Below are 14,733 nucleotides of genomic sequence, written 5' to 3'. Positions count from 1 at the left end.
TCACTAAAGTTGGACACGTGGAATTATGTTTCCCCTGCACCACCTCGTCCACCACGTGCCACTACCTGCACCAACCAACATAGCACGCACAATGGCATCAAGGGTCACAAATGGTGATATGGCGATGGTGGAGACATGCGATAGCATCGAGATCATAGATTTGAGGGGGAAGGGAACACACACGATGTTTGGTGGTTTAATGGTTTTGATGGTTATGTTCGGGGGTGGCTTTGACTAATAACGCTAGGATGGTGTTTGGTGTAGTTGTTATGGGTTTGGGAGAAAGGGTTTTTTTGGCAAAAAAAAATAATCCTATAATATGTGGCAATTTCTAACCCTTATGAATTACATTTTAAAATATAAATTAAAAAAATGTCTCCTGCGTTCGAATATGTCAAAGTCTAACTCCAAGCCAAAAAATAACACATTTCAATTTTACAAGTACGAAAAAACATACAAAAAAAATTGCAAAGACAAATTTCAAACTTTTCGATATTTATAGTGACAAAAAACATATTTTAGTTTAATATTTTTATCAACAAATATTGTTGTTAAATAAGTCAGTCCGTCAAGTTTAATAAGTTTTTTTTAAGACCTATGGTTTGTACTTATTTAACTAAAAATGTTTTTAAAAAAAATTAAGCTTGACAGTTTTACTAAACAAGTCAATCAAATCATGTTTTAAATGGGCTGGGCCATAGGCTCCCAACACATAACCTAACCTACATTCACCCCTACCTATGAATTACCTACTCATCCTTAAGCATGGTAATTACGCAATTTTACTACGTATTCCATTTGATCTTAAATATAATAAGAGAATAAAATGATTCAAACTGAAAAAATTAGTTAACTACATTTAATTGCACCAATTTCAATTGTTAAAATTTAAATTTTTCTCCAATTTAACTTCATTGAAACTCGGTATTAGGAAAGAAAAAAAAAAGGTCTTTGGAACTAAAACCTCAATTAAATTAAAGGCATTTTAGAGATAATAGCATTAAATGAAGATAAAGTTGATTGAAATTTTTTATATTTGAGACCAATTTTTTTTTTATTTTCTTATATTTAAGACATAGTAATATTAAAATATGACTAGTTTTTTAAACGGAAAACATTTAATGGAAATAATATTGTTTTGGAGATATGTTTAGCTGTAGTTTTAAAAAAAATTCATAAAAGTGATATGAATTTAACTTTTCCAAGTTAAAACATTACATAAAAAAACACATATTACTCTTTTATTTAGATTATTTAATGTAATAAATAATTCATGTTTTTGGTAAGAATGTCACTTACTTTTTTATTCTAATAAAATTATATAATTAATTTCATAAACATTTTTGTGCCTGCACAAGGGAATACATGTAATCTCTTCTCCTAATTTGCTTCTTCTTCAAAGTCTTCTTTTTCTCTTAATTGGCATCCGACAATTCAAAAGGTGGGGTATCTAAATGAGTCTTGGATCTATGGGCCATTGTACATCATTATCATATCAGTTAATATTCTTATAATCATTATTAGAGGTTTTACTTATCTTAAAATGTGAATTTTGACCTAAATCAATCCCAAAAATTAACTTGAAGGTTAAGAGTTGTTTTCTACTTATATATTATCTTGGTCTTATATTCAGTCAATGTGAGACTTTGATTTTTCTTAATACATCCCTCACACCCAGTATTTTTGGGTTTGGTGAGTGGATAATATGGTGGGTGATCTTTTAATAAATCTAGAATAAATTTTAATATCATATTAAAAGGTTGATTTGAGTCTAATTCAACCTCAAAAACTAACTGTTAGGATGAGAATTATCTTCTACTTGTATATTATATTTTGACACCATATATAACCAATGTGAGATTTGAGATTTTCCTAATAAAGACAAGGCTAACATAATATATAATAAGTGAAGGAAAATTAATATTTACATATCTAATAAATATTTAACATAAAAATTATCAAAATAGTTATATATCGACTAGTTTCTATTCACCATTTCACAACATTCAATTTGTCAAATAATCTCTCTTAAACACATTAAGAAAAATAATTTTAGATTATTAAATACACATTATGAATTATTGTAACGGTGAATGCGATGTATTAATATTAGAATGAAACGTAAACGAGATTGGAGTGTTGGGTCTATGCTAGTGGTTTAAGAAGTCTTTGTCAAACTATGCGGAAAAAAGAAGAAGGAAATGTAGGGATTTAAAAATATTTGAGAAATGACATTAAAAACACATTTCTTGCAACAACGATGCAAATCTAAAAAATTGAGATGTCTTGATAACTGATTAAATACTTGAATGCATATAGGTATGTGTACAAATTGATCCACCCTCTGAAAGCACGTTGTCAACAAAGTTAGTTCCACATAGACATGTAACATGCCATTACATTTGACGTAACCCATGCTGATTTATTTACTTTTTTTCTAATAGGAAAATATGAATAAGTTTAAGATACAGAACTTGAAAATGATAGGAGAAAACAAAACACAAATTTTCACATTACATAAAGAACCATGATCATAAACAAATATCATAATGTCATTTATAATGAAACTCAGTTGAATATATCATTTAATTTTTACAAAGTAAAAACAACTATAATGAAATATGCATGGAAATACATACGACTTAACCCACCAAGTACAGTAAATATCCCAATCAGAGCAGTGTACTACCCTTCTGCAACCTCTCTCTGTCTCTTTTGTCTGTGTAGTGCTTGAAGTATCCGAAACAGTAGAAGAACTTGACCATTGAGCAAGACTATATCGTCTTTACATATCCAAGACAGCAATGTCGGGTTACCATCAAAAGCACCGAATTTCCCAAAAAAAAAAAATTACAATATAGAAAGTGTAATAGAATCAAATGTAGAAAATTATAGAGTTTAAACTTTAAAAACATGAAAACAAAAGAGTAATATCTTGAAAATATAAAAATGTCAGGAGCAATAAGAAAAATGTTAAAAAATGATTTTGTTGTGCGAATAGAATGTTTAAGAATATTACAAAAATTTAAAGGGATGAAAATTTTAAAATTATAAAAAAAATGTCATGAAAAATATGAAAATGTTAGGAGCAATAAAGGCACAAAAATAATGATGATGTTTGAGAATATTTTAAAAAAGTTGCAAAGATTTTTTTTTTTAAAATAACGTGTTCAAAAATATGAAAAAGTTGAAAGGAATAAAAGCTTAAAAATACTAAAAACTTGAAAAGAATAAAGTTTTAAAACATGAAAACAAAAGAGTAATATGTTGAAAAAAATCAAAATGTTAGGAGCAATGAAAAAATGTTAAAAAATGGTTTACATGTGAATAGAATGTTTAAGAATAGAGCAAATTACAACAATTTTTTCTGAGATTTACTTTAATTTCACGTGCATCTTCTCCTTTTTTTTTTTTTCATTCTACATAAACTCCCTAACTTTTGTCTTTCTATTACATAAGCAACCACTACACCCTTAATGACGTTAGTTTCGTTTAATTCAAGGGTCATGTAACATGCATGTGTATTTTCTTTTTCCTAAAATGTCCCATCTGCATGTTCTTCATTGAGCGTCTCTAAAGCAATTTTTTTGTAGTGAGTGAAATTTTTTCTTTCTCACAGGAGTTAAATATTTTTTTCCTCTAAAACAATTAATTCATCCGTGTCGGCGGTAGAAACATAAGACACTCCCTTCTCCTCTATCATTGCAACCTTTCATGGCTACCACAAGGTTCAAATCCCTTTTTCCTTTCTTCGCATTTCGTTCTGCTTTTGTCTTGCGCATGTTATCGCCCTCGTCATCAGGGTTTAATTTAGGGGTGCTACTGTATTAGGAACTAGGAAGACAAAAGTTAGGGGTGCTTCTTTAGGGCGAAAAAAAGAGAGAAGAGAATGTATGTGTAATTAAAATAAATCTCTTAAAAGGTTGTTGTAATCTATTCTTAATAATTAATATTTTTATTAAAAAGTTCAATGAGAAGGGGGAAGTTAGTGATATGGGAATGGCTTGCAAAAAAAAACTTAAAAAGTAAAAAAGTTTTAAAAAATGTGTATATTAAATGGAAATTTCGTTTTAATTACTATCATAGATAATGCATTTTTACTTTTTATTATATTAGATACATTATATCACATTTTCTGTTATAAAAAATATACAAACATTATTTACTAATATACTTTTTCTTTATTTTAGGTGAGTCTGTTAACTATAACTTAACCCCTAACTTAATAGATCTATGGCGGTCAAACTTAAAATTAAAATGCGTAAAAAAAACTTGAAATTAAAACAAGACAGGACAATAATGCAAACTATACAAAAAGGAAAACAAAATCTATGCATGAAAGAGGACATGGTGAGAGGGGGGAAAAGGAAAGCTTTTGATTAAGTAAATATTTAGACAGGATCACGCATGCCAAGTTAAAATAGACCAAAGGAAAAAAAAAATTGAATACTTTACACAAAAAATACCAAGCAATTTGCCTTTACAGCATGTACATGACTTCCATCAATATCACAGTCCAAACTCCAAACTCGAAACTCCCAACAGTCATCACACGCTGTTATATAAATAAATAGTGAAAAAAGTAAGAGCTCTAGAGTCTTGTATTAATTCCAAACAAATGCATCTATTTGTTTAGCCAAGAAATTTATGTCATCACAGTCGCGTTAATTTTTTCAAGGAAAATATGACGCCAGAAAAACATGAGCTGTGTAGGTTCTTTGCTCTTGGTCGCTTCTGTGGATCATTTTGGTCTTGGCACTTTGTTTAGAGGAAGTACGGAATGAAAATAAACAAATGAATAAAATGAGTGAACTATTATCTTGGTTCATGAAAATGTATTACGATAGTTTTTCAAATTTTTAAACAAGTTTTTCAAATTTTTAGTTGTTTTCATCTAAGTTTTTAAAACCATCCAATTGCTATTATTTTGATTTTTCAATATATATTAATATTATCACTTAAATTGCATCTTCAAGATTTTTTTTAAAAATATCTAAGAACTATTGGGACGCTATACATCTAAATATACTTGCCCAAAATAATTACTAATATAACATGATTAAATGGAGTCGTATTACCATTGCATAATAGAAAAAAATATATTAAAATTAAATAAAAACAATTTTTATCTTGTTTTAAAAGGCATAATATTAATTAGGGTCAAAATAAATTAATGAACGAGAGATCCATTACTTTAGGCGAGGTTTTTCTTTTCTTATAGTAGTACTTATTATCTCTCATCTCTAGACTGAGTGCATGAGTCCCAATTTTAGAACCCGCGGGCCCCATAAGCGCTACATTACACCATGTGCGCAGTGCGCAGCTTCCCCCTTCTTCCCTGCGTGTCTAGACATGTTTGGTCATAAATTTGACGTGTCACCTCAGTAATAAGGGTGCGCAACCATTCCCAAGTGTAGGTTAGCATACCAACTTTATATTATTTCCATTTCTCACTCTCCCTTCCAACTTCATGCTGCAGCTACAACTACAACTACAACTACAAACTTCCACTTGTTGCTGCTTAAAACCACAACTAACGTCGCAACTTCATCAAGATCAAAGATTTTTAACTTTCGGCGACCGCAACTTTATCTGCGATATCAACAAACGCACGAAACCGCAACGCGACCGATAGTTAAAAGTTAATACCTAGCTCTCAGCAAATTACTACGCTTCCTCTTCAATTCCACAACGACAAATTCATAGAAACCACCACGCGCGCTGTAGTTAAAATCGTGCATTGAATCCACTACTTTTCAAGTGCCCGATCGCGGTTTCATTTCCAACGTGGTTTTCAGATACGGAAAGAGTTCAGTGCAATTTAACTACCTATACTACTATATCATCCCTGGTTAATCGTGGAATCGGTTGAAGAACGTAGAATTTTTTGCATTGAGGTTGATCGGAAGGTTAATTAGGCGGAGAACGTACGTAAACGGCGAAGGGAAACGGTGAAGACTGAAAGTAGAGTAGTTTTTGCGATTGGCACCTAATTGGTGCGTGCAAATATTATCTGTTAGGTGCGGAAAGCTCGTGACTCGTGAGAGCGTAAATGCCTCACAGAACCACATACATTTTCCCGCGTCAGTTCCCTGAGCGAGTAGGGTTGGATGAATCTTCGAAACAGAAACAGCTATTAGATCACGAGAAAAAAAAGATCGTCAACTCAATCAAACATGACACGTTTACCGCCGAAAGCGACCCTCCCCAAAAGTCATCACTTCCAACTCCAACCAAAGACAACAACGATGTCGTTCTCTCCACCTCCGGCGGCAAACACTCCGCCGTCTCCGACCTCTTCGCCGCCGGCGAAAAGTTCCGAACAAAGCACAAGCAAATCGCCGCGTTCTGCGATTGGCTGATCGACAAGAAAGCAAGCAGCCACTCCAGCCACTACCACCTCCACGACCGCGACCTACTTCTTCCGCCCGAAACCACCGCCAAGGATGCCGCCGTTGACCAGAGCTTCGACCGTCAGGTTTCTTTGCCGCGGCTATCGAGCGGGAGCAGCTATGCTGGAAGCTTGTTTTCGGGGACGACGACGTTGGATTGCAATTTCTCCAGCGACATTAAGGAGGAAACGACGACGTCTCGCACGCTCATTACTATTCCAGCGCCGAGGCACAAGGATGAGGAGGAGGAGGAACATGGCACGGAGAAGTTGGCGAAGAAGTCGAAAGAGAGCTACATCTTGCAACTCACGTTAGCGAAGAGGCTCACTTGCTTGGCTAGCCTCGTCACCGAACCTGTTCTCACTCCCGGAACCGAAACCTGGGATGCCGAATCCGTTTCTTATCGTTTATGGGTAAAACACTCGCCTCATTGTTTAACACAACTTAGATGTAACTTTCTATATGTTTTACTTTGTTGCAGTTTTTTAATCAGAATTAGAGTTTCATTTTCAAAAATCAAAACTATGTTCATATTTAATATTAAAATTTATTACATTAATTATCCAAATGAAATTCTAATTCTAATTTGAGAATAACTTTAAAAGCATATAAGATTGATGCATCTTGTTCGTCCGTAGACAAGCTAATCTTGTTGTTCATTGCTTGACAATAATGGCATCTGTATCTTTTGCTAGTCCACATTCATTTGATTTCAGTCCAGTTTGTATTGAAACTATTATTTTGCATGAAATTATACGAGTTTTATCTTAAAAAAATGCTGCATCTTAAGTTTTGTCCAATGTTGGATTATATTCAAAGCTGAAGTCTAATTGTTATTATGATTCTTTTTTTGTTGTGTTTAGGTGAGTGGGTGTTTATCATATACGGACAAGATATCTGATGGGTTTTATAACATATTGGGAATGAATCCGTATCTGTGGGTGATGTGGAAGAAGGTAGAAGGATACCAACTTTGATGGCGCTAAAAGCGGTTGAGCCCAGCGAGACTTGTACGGAGGTGGTGCTTGTTGATAGACGCGAGGACTCTCGCTTGAAGCTGCTTCAGGATAAAGCGCAAGAGTTGTATTGTGCTTCTGAGGACACGTTGCTGTTGGTGGAGCAACTAGGGAAACTTGTTGCCATTCATATGGGGCAAGAATGAGGTGTAGCACTGTATCTCTTCTTCGAGGGAGTGTGAAGTGCTTTAATATTTGCATTTTTTTCCCGTTTTATTTATTGTGGTTTTTGAATGTGTGAAGGGGTATGTTCCCGGTGGAGCAAGGAGATCTTCACAAGCGCTGGAAGTTGGCTAGTAAGAAGTTGAGGATTTTTCACAAGTGTGTTGTGCTTTCCATTGGCAGCCTGTCTAGTGGGCTTTGTAGGCATCGGGCCGTTCTTTTTAAGGTAAAGTGTTCACGTGTTTCCGGAATTTATTGTTCTCTAGTGTGTGTAGTATCTATTACCAAAGAACGTTTTAGTTGAGTAAGAATATTGTTGAGCGTGCTTGGATGTATGAAGAGGGTGCATTAGTGTTGTCTGGGATTGTTTTGGATTGAGTTGGATGCATTAATGTTTCTTAATAACCTTGTTACAGATTAGTAATTATTTACTGTTACTTGGGTTTTATGACTGAAGAGATTGGCAGATTATATAGGGTTGCCCTGTCGCATAGCTCGAGGTTGCAAGTATTGTGTTGCAGATCACAGGTCTTCTTGCCTAGTCAAAATTAAAGATGACAAGCAGTTCTCAAGGTTAGCACCACACGGGTTTAGGTCCTCTTTTTTGTTCTGTCTTTTACGTTTTGACCGTAATGACAATGTGAATATTTGTGAATCAAAAACATAATTGCGGGTATTCCGTCAGTAGTTTTGACCATTTTTCTTGTTTCCCCCTGAATTTTCTTGTTATTCTTGTTATTGTTTGTATTCATCTTGATTCCAATGTCCTTGGGCATCATCAACAAGTTATGTTTACCCATATTTTGTATAATTGCATCTACCTTTTTGCTTGCATATCAGGACTTTAGCAGGGAACTGATAACTTCTTGTAGATAAGTTTTTTTAACAGAGGCATCTGACATTTATTTCATACCTTCCAATGTATCACGTTATGTTTTATAATTGGACAGGGAATATGTGGTCGACCTGGTTGGGGAACCAGGAAATATCCATGGGCCAGACTCCTCAATTAATGGAGCACATGTTTGGTCAATGCCTTCCCCATTTCAAATTTCTCATTTAAAAGAATCACAATCACCATATTTGGATGGCACAACAAGTTGTATAAGTTCAAATCTCAGACCTATTAATCCTGAGAGTCTTCCATATTCAGGTATGTTGTGTTTTATGGATTAAGATCCTCTGCAGTTTCAAAATGAATTGCAGAATATGCAGTCCTAAATCTCATCCTTAAAATTTCTTAAATTATATTTTAAAAGATAAAATTTCCATTTAATAAATTAAATCAATGGACTAGGTTGATGCAGTTCTTTATAAAACTGTAGATGATCCTAATTCTGTGTTTTACATACCTGGAAAGTTGATCTTCAAATTGCTTGTTAGTATTTTAACTTCAAGGGATGAATCTGTGAAGCCATCAATATATACTTGGAACCTCAAGATGCATATTACTTACTCATTTGAAGTATGGTCTCAATATTTCCACACATTTTATTTCGTATCAATTATTATAGTTTCTATATTGAATTAATTGTTGAAGTACATGCCACAACCATCATGGGTGCTTATATTTCCTTGAGCTATTCAATTCATTGAATCAAGTTTGAGCCAGATATTTCGTTTTTACTTTCACCACAAAACTGGTGTTTTATACCTTACCTCTGTTCAAGTCCTCTCTTTTCATACTCCATAGTAAATACATGTTAAAGTTTCTTTAAGCTTTTTGCCACCTTCTCAAGCTTGTGAAGCATGTATGTCTCTTAAATTTTAAACCTTTGGGGGACAGGGTAACTTATGCTTTTGCAATTCTGTTAATAGTAAATCTTATAACATTAAGAGAGGATTTCTAGTAATCTAGTTTAAAGTTGGTCTTAGCCATTATTCAATGATCTGCAGGCTCTGAACAGAATGATCAACAACTTAAAGAAACTGATTTGCTGAAAAGTCACAAGGGCTCCATTTATGCTTCAGTTGATCAAATCCGTGAAGGAACAGAACCATCTCTAGTTCCTTTTGGTTTAGAAGGGAATGATGAGGAATGTGCAGTTCATAGTTCAGTTTTGCCTACCATCTATGAAGATGTTTCAAAAGTTCTTCATCCAGCCATTGAAGCATCATTACATGAATACCCAATGCTTAGTGAAGATGTAGTACAAGAAACTTCCAACAATGAGATAATTGTAAATGAAAGTTCTGTGGTGAAAAGTACTTTCCAGCAATCTATGCTTGGTTCATTCTGCCAGTCAGAACTGAAACAGGTAGACATCAGAATTGAAAACCAGGGTTGTTTACCTGCTGGGAGTATTCCAAGATATGTGAATCTCGAACCATCACTTGCAATGGATTGGCTTGAGATATCATGGGATGATTTACGAATTAAAGAGCGTGTTGGTGCTGGTACTTTTTCTGCTTCCCCTGATTTTTCTTCTTGAATCCATGTAACTTTGGCATCATCGACTTGTTTCACCATTAGGTGACTCTAAATGCTGCTGCCTTTTTCACTTTGCAGGCTCATTTGGGACAGTGTACCGTGCTGAATGGCATGGATCAGTAAGTGTTATTACACACCTCTTTTTATCATGTTGAGTTTTATGTAGGATATTCCCATTTGAGTATATAAATGTAGCTTTCTGATTCCTACATACTGTTTACTTTCTTACTTCGTCTGGTTGGAATTGGATGAATGGCACTTATCCACCAAAATGAGTTGATTATATAGTATATTTATTTGAAATATTAATGTGTCTTATGTTGGCTCTATGAATATATTTATTTATTTATGTTTTGGAGATTCTATTTATTTTATAAATTGCAGGATGTTGCAGTCAAGGTTTTAACAGTTCAGGATTTCTATGACGATCAGTTGAAGGAGTTTCTGAGAGAGGTATGTATTCATGAGACAAATGTATCAGGGTGCCTCTTCATTGCACATTGTTTATGATTTGGATTATATTAGCTAAATAGTATATAAATATGGTACTGAAGACCAGGCATATATATTAGTTGATCATCAATTATACTCATCAGAATAATGTATTCCTTTGGCTTAGTGTCTTATACTTTGTCATTTGTCCTTTTCTATTTCAAAATAATTTCTCTTTCCTAAAATTACTATTATTTTTTTCGTCTCATGTTGTGCTAGTGTTGACCATATCTCTGCCTTATTGATGATTGTGTACCTTGTGTTTTCAGTTTCCCTATTTGAATGCTTGTTCCAAGTTTTTTCTCCATCTTGATGGGCGGAAATTATTTATATTTTATTAAGGCACTGCCTTGGTTATTGAATGCAAGATTCTTGCACAACTAAATATACACATGTCTTCCACTCGTTCGTGTATGGCAGCATTTCATTTCATTGGGCGCACACCGGCCTCTTGTATTTCTCTTTTCAGTTCAATATGCACACCTCTTTTCAGTCTATCAGATTTTTGGAGTGTAAAAATCACCTGTCTGGTATTTACAGACACCTCATTTCTCCAACTAGAATAATACTGCTGCATGTCATAAATTCTAATTATTCAAGTTGGCTGCATGACCAGTGGGGCACAATAGTGAACTCTCTGTTGCGCTGACATGCTTAAAACTTGTATATGCAATACTAGTTGTGCACAAAAAGATTTAGAACTTGGTCTATCAAAGCCTCTTCTATTTCCTTTCACCATCAATGGGGTAAAGCAGAAGCTAGTTATGTTGAAGTTGTTATTTGCATTGCTTTAGGTTGCAATAATGAAACGAGTTCGCCATCCAAATGTGGTACTCTTCATGGGGTCTGTTACAAAACGCCCCCATCTATCAATAGTGACAGAGTATTTGCCTAGGTAAGACAAGCAACTGCTTATATCCTTAAAACATTTCACATTCTTGCATAAAGAATTGATTGTCTTACTATGCTGTACAATTTTGTGACAGGGGCAGTTTATACCGCCTGATACACAGACCAGCATCTGGTGAAATTCTGGATAAGAGGAGGAGATTACGAATGGCTTTGGATGTGGTATGTGCCGGTTATTATTATTTTTTTACACTGAACAATTATCTTGTGTATAACATATCATGTGTTTGATTGCAGGCTAAAGGGATCAATTATCTCCACTGTTTGAAACCTCCAATTGTGCACTGGGATCTCAAATCCCCAAACTTGTTAGTGGATAAAAATTGGACTGTGAAGGCAGAATGAAACTGATTTAGCAGTTTATATTATGGGATTTTTTAAACATTTTATGCAAGAAGATAATTTCTTTTTTCTTTTCATGTTCAGGTTTGTGATTTTGGATTGTCCAGGTTTAAGGCAAACACTTTCATACCGTCCAAATCTGTTGCTGGAACAGTTAAGTTTCTACCTCCAGTCTCTCACTATAAACTTCATCATATCAATTCTTGTTATAACTCTTCCAATTTATCTTATGAATAAAAAACCACTTCTTTCCTCATCTTTTGGAGTAGCACTTTCAAGTTTGAAATAAAAACTTCAAAACTTGAACTGTTGTAGCTACTTGTGAATGCATGTTCATTCCCCGTCATTTCTAATTAGCCTTTCAGATACATGGTACCGAGATCAATGATACAATCATGTTATGTTGGTCCAATCTTTTGGATGGGAAGTATGCGCAAGTGAACAAGGGACTTGCTTTCCTGTCTTTGCACTTGGGTTTTGGGTCATTCTTCTAATATCTAATAGGTTGAAATTTTAATTCATGCTACCTCTCAATAAGTGTGTAACTCTCTTGATTTTAATTTTAGCCCGAGTGGATGGCTCCAGAATTTCTTCGCGGTGAACCCTCCAATGAGAAATCTGACGTATTCAGTTTTGGAGTTATCGTGTGGGAACTTGTGACCATGCAACAACCATGGAATTGACTTTAGCCCTGCCCAGGTAAACTCGATGAATTTATATGCTCTAAATTTTAAATGTTTGAAGCCAATTATTTTTACTCGTGTTTATTTATACCGTAGTAGGGACCATTTGCAAGAATTTGTTAGTTTAAAAAGGACATATAATGTAAAGGTATACATGCCAACTTGCATATTTCAAACGACTGCTTGGCATAATGTAACCTCCTCAATAGATTGTAAAGTAATTATCATCATCATGTGAACTCTCAGGTGGTTGGAGCTGTTGCTTTCCAGAATAGGAGGCTTGCTATCTCTCCAAACATCTCCCCGGCTTTGGCCTCCCTCATGGAATCTTGTTGGGAAGTGTAAGTGTTATTCATGTAGTTTCTTTGTAAATTGTGAACATCTGTGTGCCACTTAGTCCAATTTTATTAGAATAGTGCATGTATTTTTATTTTTTTTTGGTTTTCTATGAACACTGATATAAGTATTATTAAAATTATTTGAAAATACAATTACCCTATATTCTGATACCATTTCTTAAAAATGGAATTCATAATTTTGGAAAACCTGGCTTTTATGTAGAGTGACGGAGTTTTCATAGCCAACATGAATTTTGGATCTCTATATTCATGCTAAATTGTCAACATCATTGATTTTTCTTTTGCCTTAGAAGGTGGGAATCTTACCAATTTCAGAAAAATCTGCATAATTCACGTGTTCCTAAACGTTGCTTTTATTTCTGATGCTTGCTTTATTTAACTTGGCAATGACCCTAGTGAACGCCCACCTTTTGGTAGCATAGTTGACTCACTAAAGAAGCTGGTAAAATCTCCAGCAGAGGTGATAAAGATGGCGGATACATAGAGATACGCCGCAGCCCAAAATTGGGTTTTCTTGCGCCTGAAACTTCTTGCCCATTTTATGGAAACGATAATTAACAATTAGCAAGTGTTATTTTTTTTTGTCGTACTTGAGCAAAAAGGATTTCTTTTCAATTTTCTTGGGATATATATATAGTGTACAAATTAGAGTGGGAAAAATTATAATTATTATTTGAGCTGTGGTCTCCCCAAAAGGGGTCGAGACATAACAATTGCTAAATAAGCTGTTAAAAATAGAAATTTAACCCACTTTATTTAGTGCATTCAATTTATCTTAGTTAAATAATCTTTTTTTTTCTTTCAAAAATCTTAAAGAAGGTTATGAAATGATTATTTTTTTCTTTCAAATATGGGCTTAGAAAGCGTTAAAGTTGTATTTATTGCTCGACATCGACTTTTCTCTCTCATAAAAAAGGTAAAATCATAATTTTCATTTTATGTTTCAAAATTTCAATTCTGATAATTATTTAATTAAAGATGATATTTTCTTCTATTTTTATTTAATTAAGTTGTTTTTTATATTAACATATTCTTCTATTTTGTTAATTCACCCTTTGTTTGGTAAAGGGGGTTCAGAGTGAAAATAGAGAGGAAAAGTAAGGAAAATTTAAAAATGAGTGAGTCTCATATTTTACCACATTATTTTAATTAAAATATTTCTCTTATTTGTATTTATTCTATTTCTATTATCTCTACCAAACAGAGTATTAGAGGATATTTGATAATTTATGTAGATGTATTTATAATGAAGATAATTAACGACATTTGTTTGGCAAAAATATTTTATAAGATGGTTAAAACTTAAAAGTTTATAAAATAAAGATGTGTGTTATTGTGGAACACCATGGTTTATATTGGATCACAATAGTTGTTGAGTTAATCCATTTTACATTATTAGGATGTATTTTTAACATTGAACTCATTTTTACTCTACTACTATCTCTCCTTTGCTAGTAAAATTCTATGTAATCACTTTGCAACAAGTTGAAAGTTTGCTACTTCGGCACTGCTATCACAAAACTCTATCTTGCTGGCAAAAACATTAAGAGGATTGATTCCTTGGGGTCACACTCTTATGGTTCAACAAAAAATGAAAATCGAATCGAGTTTCTTTCTTCATTCTCAAGATTAGAAATCCTTCACTAGTGGCTCTGCAACATCAACATTGTTGTCGATGAGATGGAGAACTAATAAGGGAAGTGTCATTTGGTATTATACATGAACGTCGTTGATGGTGGAACACAATGGAGATCCATTTCGTTGACTCAACTTGCAATGTTCGCAACAATGGCGGTGGAAAAGGATCTCAAGACGAAGATAAAATTGAATCTCAAATCATTGCTCAAGGCCAAGTGAGTATTGTATTATAAAAAATTCGGTTGGGTGTGGAAGCGAACTTCCTCCTGTATAGTTTCTCTGACACAGGTGTCAAACTTCATTGTCGCG

The 14,733-nt window shown here is 33.9% G+C and overlaps 1 pseudogene; it reads left to right on the top strand.

Annotated features, from left to right (window-relative positions):
• Nucleotides 1–5,486: 5,486 nt before the first annotated feature.
• On the top strand, nt 5,487–13,429 carry LOC114415268 (annotated as a pseudogene).
• Nucleotides 13,430–14,733: the final 1,304 nt, after the last annotated feature.

This window comes from Glycine soja, chromosome 6 (genome assembly GCF_004193775.1).
Source record: "Glycine soja cultivar W05 chromosome 6, ASM419377v2, whole genome shotgun sequence".
NCBI lineage: Eukaryota > Viridiplantae > Streptophyta > Magnoliopsida > Fabales > Fabaceae > Glycine > Glycine soja.
Note: the sequence above shows the minus strand (reverse complement) of the source record. Positions and strands in the feature narration are given on the sequence as shown.